This window comes from Symsagittifera roscoffensis, chromosome 1 (genome assembly GCF_963678635.1).
Source record: "Symsagittifera roscoffensis chromosome 1, txSymRosc1.1, whole genome shotgun sequence".
NCBI classification, from domain to species: Eukaryota; Metazoa; Xenacoelomorpha; order Acoela; family Convolutidae; genus Symsagittifera; species Symsagittifera roscoffensis.
In genome coordinates this window covers 22,554,877-22,570,444 of record NC_087062.1, presented here as the reverse complement: position 1 = coordinate 22,570,444, position 15,568 = coordinate 22,554,877, and the positions used below count along the sequence as shown (strand labels likewise).

At 40.2% G+C, this 15,568-nt stretch overlaps 1 protein-coding gene across 1 annotated transcript in view; it reads right to left on the bottom strand.

The window, feature by feature from the left end:
• LOC134841514 (endoplasmic reticulum mannosyl-oligosaccharide 1,2-alpha-mannosidase-like) overlaps positions 1 to 15,568 on the bottom strand; it is a 399,351-nt gene that overhangs the window by 318,967 nt on the left and 64,816 nt on the right. The window lies entirely within an intron of this gene.

The window sequence follows — 15,568 nt, the reverse complement described above, 5'->3', positions numbered from 1 at the left end:
AGAAAAACTCGGTTTCTGTTGTTTCTACAACTTTACAGCTTTTATCATTCAACATGCTCTAGTTTTCCTATAATTAAGATCGCTTCTGGTGACCAGACTTTAAGGTTTGCTTTGAAACAGTAAACATTCAATAAATCTTATGGGTCACCTCTGAAATCTTTTTAGACATATTTTTGAAAACTTTCTAAAAGTTTTTTGTCTGGCTTTTGATATCTGAGTTGATAAGGACCTTTATCAGGCTTGATTATCAGATTAAATTTAGTCTCAGCACGGAAAACTACGGTACGCAATATTTTCCTCGTTTTTGTTTTCGATAAATCAGTTTTTGATTGCCTAGTCAAGTGAGAAAAAAAAAAACAGGCAAGAGAGAAGCATTTAGCCCAGTATGGAAGTATTTAAAAACACCTCACGTTTGTTTGATAGAAAACTTTGAAACGTTTTGTAAAAAATTTGAAATCTTTGTAAATATCTGTAAGTTTGGTAATGGTTTTTAACTATTTTTTTTGTGTGATTCTAAGTTGCTTTCATTTCAAATTAGGTTTCTGTCAACTTCAAATTTAACAAACTTCAATTTGTTTTCATGAGACTAATGTTTTAGGAAATATTCAGTCGAAAAAATCAGTCCCAGATATGTCGACGAAATGCCATGTTCTACTCATGAGTGCACTGGTTCTCACTGTGCTCATTGTTAAACCCGTGCACAGTGCTGTAGTAGTGTGCTTCGATGATGCTGCGTGCCCAACTGGACTGTATTGTAACCTGGTTTTGAGCAAGTAAGTTTTTATGAATTCTTAAAATTATTAATTCAAGTTCTATTATAGTTATTGGGAGATGTTTCCACTTATTTTTTGCGCTGAAATCGGTCTATTTTTTTGCATCCATTTCTGATGGACAATGACTTTACGTTTTAAAGATTTATCGGTACCAAAAACAATAAATTGCAGAGTGATCCACGGAATGCTCGTCAAAAAATTTTAACTCGCCTAAAGATGAATCATTTCTACTATGATGATGACCACGGCAAAACTATAATTCAAACAGTTGTAAGATTCGAATTGGATAATTGTAAAGCAAAAGTGATTGATTTTGTTTCAAAACCAAAGATGCATGAGACCAATACCCTGTCTGACCAACAACGACTGCAACCTCGGAGAGTACTGCAACACAGCCATGAAATACTGCAGGATCATCAACCGGCCAGATGACGACTACCACAGCGATTATGATTACGACTACGGCAACTAAAAAGTCAACAGAAAAAAAACATCAGCAAGTAATCAAAAAAAGTTCAAAACGACCGACAAAATCAAAACTGCTGTTTTAAAACATTTTGCCGACTAAGAGTTTTGCAGTTGTATGCACGAATTGTTAAGAAATGTCAATAGAGAATTGATGAAACTGCAGTCTACTTTTCTATTTTTAGTTCTACGTTGATAGACGCAAATCTTCTACAATTTGGAAATGATTTCTGACAAAATTAGGCAGTTGAAACATGAATAGATCTTCGTGCGGTGAGGGATATGAGTAGATGGTATAGGGTTTTTAGTTTGCTGCTTTTCGTTTTATCATAATTTCGTAGTTGTATATAACAATTTCTGAAAAATAAAGACATTTTTCTTTGAAGAGTGAAAAAATTGCTTCCAGATTAAGAAATGACCAAAATTTTCTCCGGAGAAACCTAGTGTTTGACAGATATAAAAACTAAGACAATGATGTCTTTTCAAACAGTGTATTTTTGACATAAAAGCGTCCGAATCGTTAAATAATCACGTCTCAAACTTTATTTGGCAGTAAAGTTCGATACAAAAGTTTTGTTTGCTCACTTTGACGGAAAGGATATAAACCAAAAGAACATAAAGTTCTAATGAAAACCTATAAAACAAGCCTTATAATTAGAAATGTAAAAATGTTGACTGCAAACCACTTGAGACAGCCAAAACTAGTGGCTAGACAAATTAGCGGTCTACGTTGGTCAAGGTTAAGAATTTGAGCAGGAAAAAAGGACACAAAACCGTCTGCGGGGGAGTGAGATATGCCCTCTACGCCTCAATTGCAAGATAAACTGCTATATAAGCAACGTGCCTAGGAATCAAAACCCCGGTCTTATGACCAATGTGCGACTTTATTAGCCTCGAGTCCATTAGTTCTAATTATTTACGGTATTTTATTTTAAGTTTTTTATTGCGTTAGTACGTTATTTATTTCAGTGTTAACATCCTCCGCCCACAAAAAGAGAGGGGCCGGAGCGAGCTTAACAAGCGAACGAGTAGGTTCGTCAGATGAGGTATGAAGAAAGGCGGAACTGGTAACGTTATCTTTAGAGTATTGAATCGAGATGATTCAAGCGAGCGAGTAGTAGCCCTTTGGGCTTTCGACTCGACTCGACTACCTAAGCGAGATCATCAGTGTTGAGCTCAGCTCAGTTTGAGTGCACCCGAGTCGAGATTTTTCACCAAATTTGAAGCAAGATTTGAGCGGTTTGAGCGGTTTTTTTAGACAATTACGCTCAAAATCTTGCTTCAAAATGAGCGGTTTTTGAACGGTTTTATCTAAAAAACCTCTCAAAAACCGCGCAAGCTTTGAACGGTTTTGAGCGGTTTATCTTAAAAAAACCCTGTCCAATCGATCTCACTTTTAGTTCTTCTTTGCGCACGTAGATCTGCCCCACTAGATCTTCATCTCATGTTATCATGGTTTTCGTATAGATGTTTATCCCATCTATATTTAGCATCACCTCATGCGGACCATAAGCTTCTGTTTATCCTATAACCTCCGCTAGTGGTGTCAAAAAGTCGGATGGTGAAGTGACCGTGAAAGTAGCCCTCTGGGTGTCGGGTGACGAGGAGAATACTGAAGTTGACACCCCTGGGTGGTCTTTTCTTCAACCACGTCTATAAAACGGCGATTTCCGTAAAACTGTGGGGGGCCCACATTTCTGCGCGGTCTAGAATTTCGAGGCTTTATCGTCGGGCTGTCCGTGTGATCTGGAATACTGTCTACCAGTATTGGATTGTCTTGCGATCCTTCTGCCGTGGTCGCGTCATGGATGACAACAATCTCCCGGAGGTCGATGTTCGCTGACCTTTCTGAGCTCGGGTGTGGGGATTCGACGGTACCTGTAACACTTAAGCCCTAGTTAGATTCGGAATGAATGCTTGTAAAAACGTAATTGGAACCGATTTATGTTTTACCCATTGTTTTGCAGGCGGAGCCTTAGATATTTGAAAATGTCTTTTTCACAATAAAGGAAACTAACAAAAATGTTTTATAAGAGTCATATCTCTTGTTGCGCATTTTTAGTCAGGGGACATACTACTTCAGTCAACGTGACCATAAAGCATTCGCGTACGATTGAGCACGGATGTACCGTTTGGTATGGTCAAAACAAAAGTCAACCAACTGAGAAGGAAATTTTGAGCAATTTGCCACAGCAGAAATTGCTGAGCTCTGAGCGCCTCTAGATCGCTAGGGTCCGAGCTCACTGGAGTAATAGGCCACGCGAGTTCAAAGAACCTCATATGCGTTTAAAGCATGTTTCCACTAAACATCAAGTAGGGCTGAGAATTTAGTCGGTCAGCTTACGCGAACCTATTATTGAGTTGAAGACCTTAAGGTGCGCACTTATTCCACTCACTTATGCATAGGATTAGATCTTTTTCGTGCAAACGAAGTTGGCCCAGATGATGGACGTTGTACAAAAAACTCGCCTAATAAACTATTCTAATTCTGTGTCTCTATATGTACAATTTACTGTACATAAACTTAAAAAGACTAAAACAATTATAAGGAAGTATTTGAATTAAGAACGTTAAAAAGAACAACTGAACTTCCGATCATATCGACCAATGGTCGTAACTAAATTGGTTAACAGGTATTAATTAAATACCGAAGGTCATCTAAGATACTAAAACAAATCACAACATTTCCCACCGAAAAAAAAATAAAACTGTAAACTAACTACATAACTCTAAATACACCCTTTTCCCCCTTCGAGAATGGAAAATTTTTACAAACTGCACCAAGAAGGTAAATATACAGAAGCAAAATAGAATCCACAATTGAGAGAGAATGTACAATGTATACAGGGTGACTATACAGAATTACAAAATTTACAGGATACAGTAACTAACTAAATTAAAACTAATCCACAACATGTACATTAACATGTACAATTGTATCTACAGGTAAAATTGAAAGTCCGACGGTAATATATGAATCAAGATTGTTTTGTTCAGTTTGTTTGATATGTAAATTAATTGAATTGGTTGTCAAAATCATCCAATTTAGCCCTCATCTCCGAATCTATAGTCGAGGAGATCTTGCTGCAGTGGTCCACTTCTAGCGGGGGGTCCTTCGTGGTCTGGTAAGTTGCATATGAGCCCGAGGAATTATCGTGGAAATGAGTCTTTCTCAGGGGAGGTTACTGGTCTGACCGTCGGGAGGGAGTTCTTTAAAGACCAGGATAACGTCGTTTCCGCAACGCGAATTTGTCGGGGAGGTGCCTCCGCTAGTGGTGTCAAAAAGTCGGATGGTGAAGTGACCGTGAAAGTAGCCCTCTGGGTGTCGGGTGACGAGGAGAATACTGAAGTTGACACCCCTGGGTCGTCTTTTTCTAGAACCACGTCTATAAAACGGCGATTTCCGTAAAACTGTGGGGGGCCCACATTTCATCGCGGTCTAGAATTTCGAGGCTTTATCGTCGGGCTGTCCATGTGCTCTGGAAAACTGTCTACCAGTATTGGATTGTCTTGCGATCCTTCTGTCGTGGTCGCGTCATGGATGACAACAATCTCCCGGAGGTCGATGTTCGCTGACCTTTCTGAGCTCGAGTGTGGGGATTGGACGGTACCTGTAACACTTAAGCCCTGGTTAGATTCGGAATGAAGGCTTTGAGGTATATTGTTATTGGTCACATCGTCAAAGTAATCGTCGATTATCCCGTCCCATGAATCTAGGTGTAAGGAAGAAGATGAACCTGAAGAGATTCTTGAAGAGTCTTGAGTGGCCGCGCTCCCCCTTGGTGTACCAGTCCCTGCTCTGGTGTTGAACGTTCTTGAGGTGCCTTGACCCGAAACTCCAGTGGGAGTCGATGCAGTTTTCTTTGGTGGAGAAAGTTTCCTTTTCCCAGCTAAACTCGAATGGGTATGAAGTTTATGCCCGGTGGGTGTCTGATTCACCATTCTCTTTTTGGGACCAGGGAGTATTTTTCCTTTTATAGCGAGATCCGATTTACGTAAAACGTGACCGTTGTCAAGGGTTATGGTGTGTTCTGAAGAATCGATGATATCCTTCTTAACGAGATTAAAATATGGGTCCCTATTTTTCCCGTTAGACACCTTTCTGTATAAGTTACCTCCCATTACTGATTTTCTTTTTGCCAGAGGTTCTGAAGTTTGCTTAATGTCGTCCCGGGTTGTATTTAGGGTGACGGTCCTAGACAGCGGCAGGTTGTCCTCTGGGTCTGACGTGCTGTCCTTTTCCTCATCCATGTATCCATCTTCTGCCCCGTCGTGGAATTCCCAAGTAGTGGACCGGTCCTTGGACATTATAGCTTTCCCTTTATCTAAATGGTCAACATCGGACATAAGATTTTTCCACCTAGTGTTCGCTACTCTATTAAAATGTTTTTCAAACGATGTACAGCCGATCGCGGATTGCTTCGAGATTCTCAAATTCCAAATGATTTTCTCGATCGACTCATTTAGTAACGGCTTGGGTAATTCGAAGGACATTGCCAGTAGTTTCGATTTAATTGTGTACACTAATCTTTCCACTAGCCCATTGGATCTGTGATCGCCGACTGTGCAGTAAATAATTTCTATATTAAATTTATCGCAGAAGTTTTTGAAATCATGTGATAAGAAGCATGACCCATGGTCGACTCCAATTTTTCTTGGGAAACCGTGTAGTGACAGTAATCGTTTAAAAATGAAATTACATTTCTCGTAGAAGTGTTGTTAACGATCTTGGCCGAAGGAAACTTTGAATAACGGTCGATGCAAAGAAGGATGTATTTATTGTTACCCCAGAACGCGTCCAACGGTCCCGCAAAGTCCAGATTAATTTCTTCGTTCGCGAATGTCAACGTCGGGAGTTTCGAAATATTATCGGTACCTAGTAACACTTTAATGCTCTTGCCAGCTTTTAGACATTGGCTACATGTTCTCCCGTGATGGTAAATTTCCCGATAAATGTGCGGCCACCACAAGTATTCGGCAAAGGATTTCATCCAAAATTGTCCAGGATGCCTCTCATGTAGCATCGAATTAAAAGTTCCCCTGAGAGTAGCTGGGACGACTAATTTATTATCCAGGAAAAGTAGCTCGTCCTTCACGTGCAGATCTTTGGCATAATTTTTCATGTATGCTCCGTGTATTCCCATTGGTCGATTCCTCTTGATCGTCTCAATCAAGTCCCACAGCACCTTGTATTTCCTGGTCACAATCTGAAGCAATTTCTTTGAGCAGTGGTTTTCCGGGCGAATCAGGGAAATTGGTAGGTTTAGGTCAGCCTTGTATCTTCTTACGAGGTCTGCGTGGTCGGGTGGAAGTCGATCGTCTCTGAATTTGAGGGCGATATTATGTTCTTCAGAGATGATCAGTAGCGGTTCATTCACTTTATCCATTGGGAGTTCTAATCGTTTCTTGCTAGATGGTATTAATTGTCTGTTTAGTAATAAAAAAATGTAAAAGGACTTTGTCCGAAAAGGTAATACTTTTAAAATTAAATTTCGCATTATCGACAGGTTGACAATTTGTAGTGCAATTTTCTGTTAGAGAATGTTGATTTTGACAAATGTTGATCGACTGAGCGATACAAGATATGATAGCAGCAATACTCTTGAGATTAAGTAAAGCTAAAGAGCTATTCAATCGATTCTGACCAAATGCGTTGCCTGATTTTTTGTTTCCCGACGGGATTGTAGTAACTCGAGCATTAGTATTTACAGCGACCGCTGGTCTATCTACAGTATTTACAGTAACTATTTTAGAATATTGTTTATTCAATAAACTGTTCTGAATTTTGTCGATTGAAGCGACTACAAATTCGTCGTCATAATGGGAAATTGGAAGGGCTTTGCCCAAAGGAAGTCTAGATAAAAGGTCTGTAAAGCCCTATGTCCTTTCCTGGTAAAGGTGAAATTTTAAAAGTGAACGGTAAAAGTCTGTTTACCCAACGGGTCAATCGACTATGCATCGTTTTGTTTCCATGATTTGCCGAAAGTGCTGATAGTAATGCTTTATGGTCTGTTACTATTTGAAATTCCGTTCCGTACAGGTAGTTTCTAAAATGTTCTGTTGCCCATACGACTTCCAGCAACTCCAATTCGTCGGTGGAATATTTAATTTCATGGTTGTTTAAAAATCTGGATGCAAACGCGATTGTTTTCCACTGGTCGTCCTGTAATTGTTCTAGGGTCGCCCCTAGGCCGTTATGTGAAGCGTCCGTTTTCAGTCTTGTCTTCTCTTTTATATCGAAATGGCTGTTTTCTGTGATATTTACATTTTCTGCTTTTAACTTCTCAAACGATATGGAAAGGTTAATGTCCCATTTATAGACCGATTTTTTGTTTAGTAGAGGACGAAGGGGGAACTTAAAGTCGATAAGTTAGGAACGAATTTTACGTATTGGTTTATCGAGCCGAAGAATGAATGTAGTTCGGAGATATTCTTCGGGGTTGGCAAATTTTTTATTGCGTCTGCTTTACCGACCAACGGTCGTACTCCATCGCCGGAGATTTTGAAGCCAAGCCATTTGATGTCAGATTTTAAAAAATGCGCATTTCCCCCATTTAACTGCCATGTTATTCTTATCTAATTTTGATAAAATTTTATACACTATTGATTTGTGTTCTTCCAAGGATCCACGCGAGGCTACCAGGATGTCATCTATGTAACAATTTCTGAAAGGGATATTTTTCAACAGTGAGTCCATGACCCGTTGGAATTCGTTGGGCATGTCTCCCAATCCGTAAAATCCCGTTAAAAATTGATACGTTCCGGTAGTTTCACCGCCTAATATGCTAAAATTGCACTGTTTACTTGTTTGTTCGCATAGTTTAAACTGACTTTAAGCGTTTTCAGGTCTAAATTACTAAACCAAACTCGTCCGATGGATTTTTCTAAAATTTGAAGAGCCACGTTATCATTCAGTTCATGGATGCTCGGCATTTGGTACTTATTTTTAAAAATTTGATGGTTTAATAACTTGGAGTCTAACGCCAATTTTATCGAAGTATCCTTTTTCCGAGTATTTACAATTGGGCTGATAAAACAATCTTCGTCGCTTTTCTCTAGTTTTACTATGTGACCTTCTGTTTCCATTCTTTTTAATTCTTCGTTCACTCCCGCAAGTAAATGTAGTGGGACTCTTCTCCCTTTGGACTGTATTGTTTTAAAATGTGAGTGGAAATGAGTTACCTTTCGGTCGTTGGGTATTTTCCCCACTCTAGTGAATAAACCTTTGAACTCGTTAAAAATCTTGTCAGATAAAGAAGGTAAGTTTTTGTACTCACTCTCGAGTGTGGGTTGGTTGACCATGCAGATTAGTTGGGGGCATTTCCTCTGTGTTATTTCTATGCCCAGCTTGGGTAAATTGTCGTTCCCCAGAATGTTTCGTTCGTGTCCGCCGGTTATGAAGAAAGGGGTATCTTCGCTGATCCACCCATTGGACTGTGTTCTGACAATTATTTTTCCCAAGATATTGATCGTATCGTTGGTGAATCCGCAGTACAGGTCTTTTATTCTTTTCTCCACTGGGTGTATCTTGAGGTTCGGGCATCTCAGTTTAATTTTGTGTAGTACATTCTGTTTTAAAAAACTTACAGGGCTTGCTGAATCTACAGGTATGTTCATATTTACAATCATGTCCCAGCCGATGCCTAAGTTCAGGAGTTTCTTTGTTTCGAGACCGTTTTTGTCGTAAATAGTTCTAACGCTCAACACCGAGAAATCGTCAACGTCACTCTGTCCGTACTCGTTCCACGCATTTATAAAATCGCACGATTCTTGGTCTTCCATTCACGAGTTTTCCGGAGGTGTGTATGTACAATTCTCATTATTTACATAATTATTTGATACAGTATTTACAGTTGGTCTCTTATTGCGTGATTTACATAATTTGGCGAAGTGTCCTCTATAATTACAATTTTTACAGGTTATGTCCTTCGCTGGGCATACGTTTAAGTGCCCTTTCAAAAATGTATTCCTGCATTTCATGCACGAGTTACTCCGTTCGATGTTTAGGCTCGATTCCTTTTTGATCCGATTGTGATTATTAAAAGATTTAAAAGTTGTCCCGTTGGTCGACGACCGTGACATATTTGCCAGTTTCTGGTGGTTAAAACATCCCTTTTCGTCAATCAGGGCTTGATTAACTGCTTCCGACGGGCTTATGGTTGCTGATAGTAGCTTCCTCTGGGTATCTGTGTTCTTCATATTGCAGATGAAGATGTCCCTTATCCATTCCACCTCGTCAGATTCCTTGATGTTGAACGTGCTGGCCAGGTCCGTCAGTGCTCCCCAGAATTGTTCGTACGAATCGCGATCTTTCTGCTTTCGATTTAATAATTTATATCTTTCGAACGTAGTGTTGGGCGGTTTGTTAAAAGCTGCGTCTAGTAGAGTCCAGAACTCGGAGAACGATATTGCTAGAATCTTGACTCTCGGGTTCTTTTGTGTATAAACTCTTTTTCCTTCGCTCCCTAAGGCTAGGAATAAAATTGATCGCAGTTTCTTGTCCGCCTCCGTTCGTCTCATTCCATTAAATTTCCTCTTTTCTTCGTTGATCCGCTTCTCTTCGGCGGATTCATACTGTTTCATCGCATTTTTGTTCCTGCTCTCTCTGTTGGCTTTTTCCACGTCCGACTCGCTGCCTGTTGCTTGTTTCAAGATTGGAATTTGCGTCTCTGGTATCTCTGGTCCATGCAGACTCTCTAAATCCAGATTTTCTTTCGCAATGATCGCCAATTGGAATTGGTCGCTCCATTGGGTCCAGGCATGCGGTGGCTTTAGTGTATGGTTAGGACAAAAAGGGAGAATTCCACGCACGTTCGAATCATTAGACTGCGCCATAATAAACTATTCTAATTCTATGTCTCTATATGTACAATTTACTGTACATAAACTTAAAAAGACTAAAACTATTAAAAGGAAGTATTTGAATTAAGAACGTTAAAAAGAACAACTGAACTTCCGATCATATCGACCAATGGTCGTAACTAAATTGGTTAACAGGTATTAATTAAATACCGAAGGTCATCTAAGATACTAAAACAAATCACAACATCGCCGCATACTAATCACGCAAGAGCTGGTATCAAGGGAGGGTACGGTTTCAATATGAATGGAAAGGGTAGTTAGAAGGCTAGAAAAGATTATCTAATTTTCTCCAAGCTGCGTCGGATGCTTTAAGGGTAAAAATTGAACCAGGGTAATTCTCACTGAAATGTCTAAAGGGTGGTTGCTTAAACCCCCAAACAATCAACCGGGATATCCGACAGAATCGGTCTTATGGTAGCAATTTCCGTATACGGCATATAACATGATTACTTTCGATGAACTGGATTATAGAACACACTTAAAAACGCAATGATATCACGGAACATAATTGATCAATGCTCTGATGACAATGCTCGCTGTAAAATTGACGGACAGGCAGAATTACTAATGGTTGAAGACCATCCTGGATTACAGGTTGCTTAACGTTGAAGTGCTTTTTATGGCCCGTGGAACGATGAAGGTTATTTGGACCTACAGACGGCGATTAGGTTGCAATCCAAATATTTGATTTGACCTTATTGTTAGAAAACAACAACTCAAATTCCTTTGAGACTGTTTCGATTTGCGGAAACCATCTCAAATTTCTTCCGCAATAAGTATTTCAGATTGGTTAGATTTGGCCGCAACTGATTTCCCAAAAAGTTCGTGGATGAGCAGTAATCAGAGCTAATGAGAGCAAAAACCTTGAAACGCTCCAAACGATATGTTGTGCAGCAAAAGTTGGGAAACGAAAAATCACCGATCCGACTGAATAAAACTAGTGATTCGCAAAGAGTGTAAATTATTTCATGAGTTATAGATAGAAGTCAATTGATTTTTGTTAAATGCGGTTTTAAATAAGTAAATCAGTTCAATCGTAGATTTAGTTCAAGTAGAAAGCTGAGATGTCTTTTTTCGGCTTCAACATTCCGCCTCCCTTGAAGAGTCTTCAATTTTCAGATCGTTATTATGTCTGGATATGACTACCCATTTACAGTGTATGAGACGAAGGAGAGAAAGAGTAGGGCGGAGTCGGGTAGAGCACCACGTCTGCCTCCACATGGCGAGGTGCGAAGGTCCAGTAGGCGGGGCGCTGTCGACCGGGAGGACCTGCAGGGTTTATTCGATGCAGTGACCAGAGGAGATCTGGGTTTCACTCCGATTCCTGTAAAGTCGTTGGATGAGATCCAGTCTTCAAGGAAGGAAGCTGCAATTGTGGATAGGGCAGTTCTGCGGTTTCCGAAAGCTGAGACTGTGAGTAGCATTTATTCCATTGTATCATAGTAGTAGAGTATAGCGGGTGTGCATCAATTGTTTGTTTTGTTTTAGAAGCAACTTAGAGGTCTTAAACGTATTAGTGACCTCAGCGTAGAAGGGTCATTGTGCACTGGCTGGGAGGTTGGAGTTAACTGACGAGAGACTCCTAGTGTGACGGCTAAGGGTGTTATTGGCGTCATGTCTGGAGGTCAGACCAGATGGCCGAAGCAGGTCTTTTCTTCTCTTCTCCAAGGTAATTTTGTAGAGTCCTCGTCCTTCCGGACTTTCCATCAAGACTTGGATGAGGAAGATGATGCTGTTTTGTGTCTTCTGGGGGCCGAAAGTTGTGGCTGATGACATCTGAAGTTAATCTCTCTGATGAACTTGAGCGCCTGGCCGGTAGCAATGATTCGGAGATGGGGTTCACTGATGCTGCTAAGTATCTGAGGAACCTTGGTTCTCAGCAGAAGAAACTGGTGTTCTTGAGAAGGGGAAAAGTTTGTATCTTCCATATGCGTGGTGCCATGCAGTTCTGACTTTCTGCGACGAAGAGAGGGTCTGCTGCATGTACTATGTGGAGATGCAAACTCGACTTTCCTTGGTAGCATCTGCGTGGAAGCGCTGCCAGCAACACTGCAGGGTCAACAAGCGAAGAGGACCAGATGACAGCGAATCGCATGAAAACGAATGACAGTTCAACGGTAAATATGTAAACAATTATTCAATAAATGAACTAAATGTGACTGCACCATAAGTAAGGAGTATTCAAGTGAAGTATTAACGGTACGAGTCATGAGCGAAAGTTTGTCCTAGCTGTTTTCAGACAATAATTACATTTTGGTTCATGAGGGTACAACCTCATACGAATTTTAATGCTGGGAATTTACAACATTGGAAATTTTACATGAAAGTGGTCAATATGAACGATTCAGACCATAATGCATTGCATAGGGGGTAATTTAGGTTCCTACTTTCAAAAGGGTCATGGGGGTACTACCACTTAAAATTTGAAAACTGCACATTTTTGATATTTTTCGATTTTTGGCACTATAAAGTTCTTGTTTTAAATGAACTGCACATTGGATATGACTTCGTTGCTATACTGGTAGCTTCCGCAGCTTCGCGACTGGGCGTTTGTATTCACCAGTTGTGGTCTTCACTTTCACCACTCGAACAATCGAGTCATTTCCAGGATAAACTTCTATGATTCGTCCAGTTTTCCATTCTCGCGGTCGTTCATTGTCTTCGGCAAGTAGGACTAGGTTGCCAACTTTAAATTTTGGGCCATCCGTGAACCATTTTTTCCGTATTTGTAGCGTTATGAGGTAATCCCTTTTCCAAACTTTCCAGAAATCCTTGATCATATTCTGTAATAGTCGATATCGTACATTGGTTGAAACTTGGATGTCAGCAGAGGGAAGAGTTAGCAATGATTCCCCTATCAGAAAATGAGCGGGTGTCAGCGGAGTTGGGTCGTTAGGATCACTTGACATTGGATACAATGGTCGTGAGTTTAAGACAGCTTCAATTTGATTAAGAATTGTAAGAAATTCATCAAAACTGAGACGTTGCAGTCCTATAACGTTTCCCATATGTCTCTTCATACTTTTTACAGCTGCTTCCCAGAGTCCTCCGAAGTGAGGAGCACGTGGAGGGATGGTGACCCATTCAGTTCCTTGGCTATTGGCGAAACTAACAACTGATTTGTCCGTTCCATTTTTGTCGAGCAGTTCCTTGATTTTGATCAGATCATTTCGAGCCCCGATAAAATTGCTTCCATTGTCACTTAAGATCTTCTCAGGTTTGCCACGGCGTGCAGTAAATCGTTTCAATGAAAGGATGCATGCTTTTTTGGTTAGCTGAGTAACCATTTCCAAATGAATAGCTTTTGTCGCGAGACAAACAAAGACGGCAACATAAATTTTTGAGACCCCTGCTTCCTTAATTTCAACGGGACCAGCAAAGTCTATTCCACATTGAGCAAATGTTTTTGCGGGTGTTATTCTTTCTTTACGAAGATCAGCCTTGAATTGAGAAGTAGGTTGCTGACTAAATTGGACACATCTCATGCATCTTCTAATGAACTGTCGAACTAGATCACGGCCTCCGATTATCCAAATTTCCTCTCTCATTGTGTTCAGTACTAATTGCCCCCCGCCATGAAGAGTATCTTCATGATATTTGCGTATAAGTAGGGATACTAAATCAGACTTTTTTTGAAACGAGTATTGGAAACTTCTTGTCTGTTGGGTAGTTCGATTGTGAAAGTCTGCCTCCAACTCTTAGTAGATCGTAATCCTTGTCGAAAAACGGACTAAGATTGAGTAGTTTCGATGTTTTACTCAGCTCTTTTTTCACTTTCAGACAATTTAGTTCTGATTTGAAGTGTATTTCTTGGTCTAAACGAAGAATTAGCATTTTTGCCATGATTCTATTTTTAGGACAAAGACAATCTTCTTCAAGTTGTACATCAGATGTCCGCTTAGATCTGAGCCGCTTCAGATAGTTTGTCGATATTCTATGCTTAAGATGTTGAACAAATGATAGTACATAGCATGCGATGCGTACTGTTTTGCTCCAAGTGCTGTAGTCCTTTAAACGAAAAATTCCATCCGTCATTTCTTCGTTTTGAGCATGATTTGCGAGAACAGTTCGAATTTGTTCAATTTCTGCATTAGTCTTGGCTTTGACGGTTCGTTTTTCAGGTGCTTCAACTAGAGATGGTAGTAGGTTGGGTCAGTGCTTTTCATCCTTGGTCAGCCAATCTGGTCCATTCCACCAGAGTGAGGAAGATATTAATGTGTCAGCTAATCAACTAATAAACACCAAGAGAGGCTAAATCAACTAAATTTACTGCTGATGGCACGTGTTTCCAATCACTTCTGGGTAGAGTCTCTTGTATTTGTGAAACTCTGTTTGCAACAAAAGTGTTCCACGTTCTTGGAAGTTGAGCAAGCCATTGCAAGACAATTGTTGAATCAGTCCAGGCGTGTGAAGTTATCTTGAGATTTGTTTTCCTCGAAATTGAATGAACTGATTTAAGAAGTTTGGTAGCTAAATTTGCACCGCAGTGCTCTAATTTGGGAACAGAGATTGCTTTGACCGGAGCAACCTTTGTTTTGGAGGTCAGTAGATACGCAAAAGTTTTGCCATCATCATTGGTAATTCTTGCATAGATTGCGGCTGCATATGCTTTTTCGGAAGCATCACAGAATACGTGAAGTTGAACCTCCTTTATTGGATGTGAGCTCATAGATCTTGGTATCTGTAGTTCCAGCAGTCGAGGCAAAGTTCCGGTGAGCTCATACCATTTTTCTTTGGTTTTCTGATCGACTTCAGAATCCCAATCAAAACCTTGGACCCATAGCTGTTGCATGAGACATTTGAAATTGGTGATGAATGGAGCTAGCCATCCCATCGGATCAAACAATTTTGAAATTGTGGACAGAAGAGTCCTCTTTGTAAGCAGTTTCAGCTCTGGTAAGGCAGTTGAAAAACAAAAGATGTCCTTATTGGGCTTCCAACTGATTCCTAGCGCCTTGATTTTGTATTCGTCAGAGAAAAGTTCCAGCACATCCGATTTTTTGCGGAGATGTTCTGGCAATCCTTCAATTATTTTAGCATTGCTTGAAGTCCATTTTCGTAGAGGGAATTCATGAGAGTTCAGCTCTTTGCATAAATCAGAGATGAGTCTTTCTGCTTCATGCTTATCATTAGCGCCACCAAGAAAGTCGTCTACATAGAAACAATTTTTGAGACTTTCTTTGATCATTGGGTTCTTAGATTGATCTGCTACTTCATTGAGGCATCTTGTTGAGTGAAAAGCTGACAAAGTTATTCCATATGTAACACGTGTCATCCTGAGATGCTTGATTTCATCCGATTTATTTGATCTCCAAAGTATGCGATGGAAATCCTTCGATTTGTCCTCTAGAGCAACTTGTCGGTACATTTTTGCGATATCTGCTGATAAAGCAATTGGATAGAACCTGAAGCGCATGATTATCGAGTAGAGGTCGTCTTGTACCGTGGGACCAACCATCAAAGTGTCG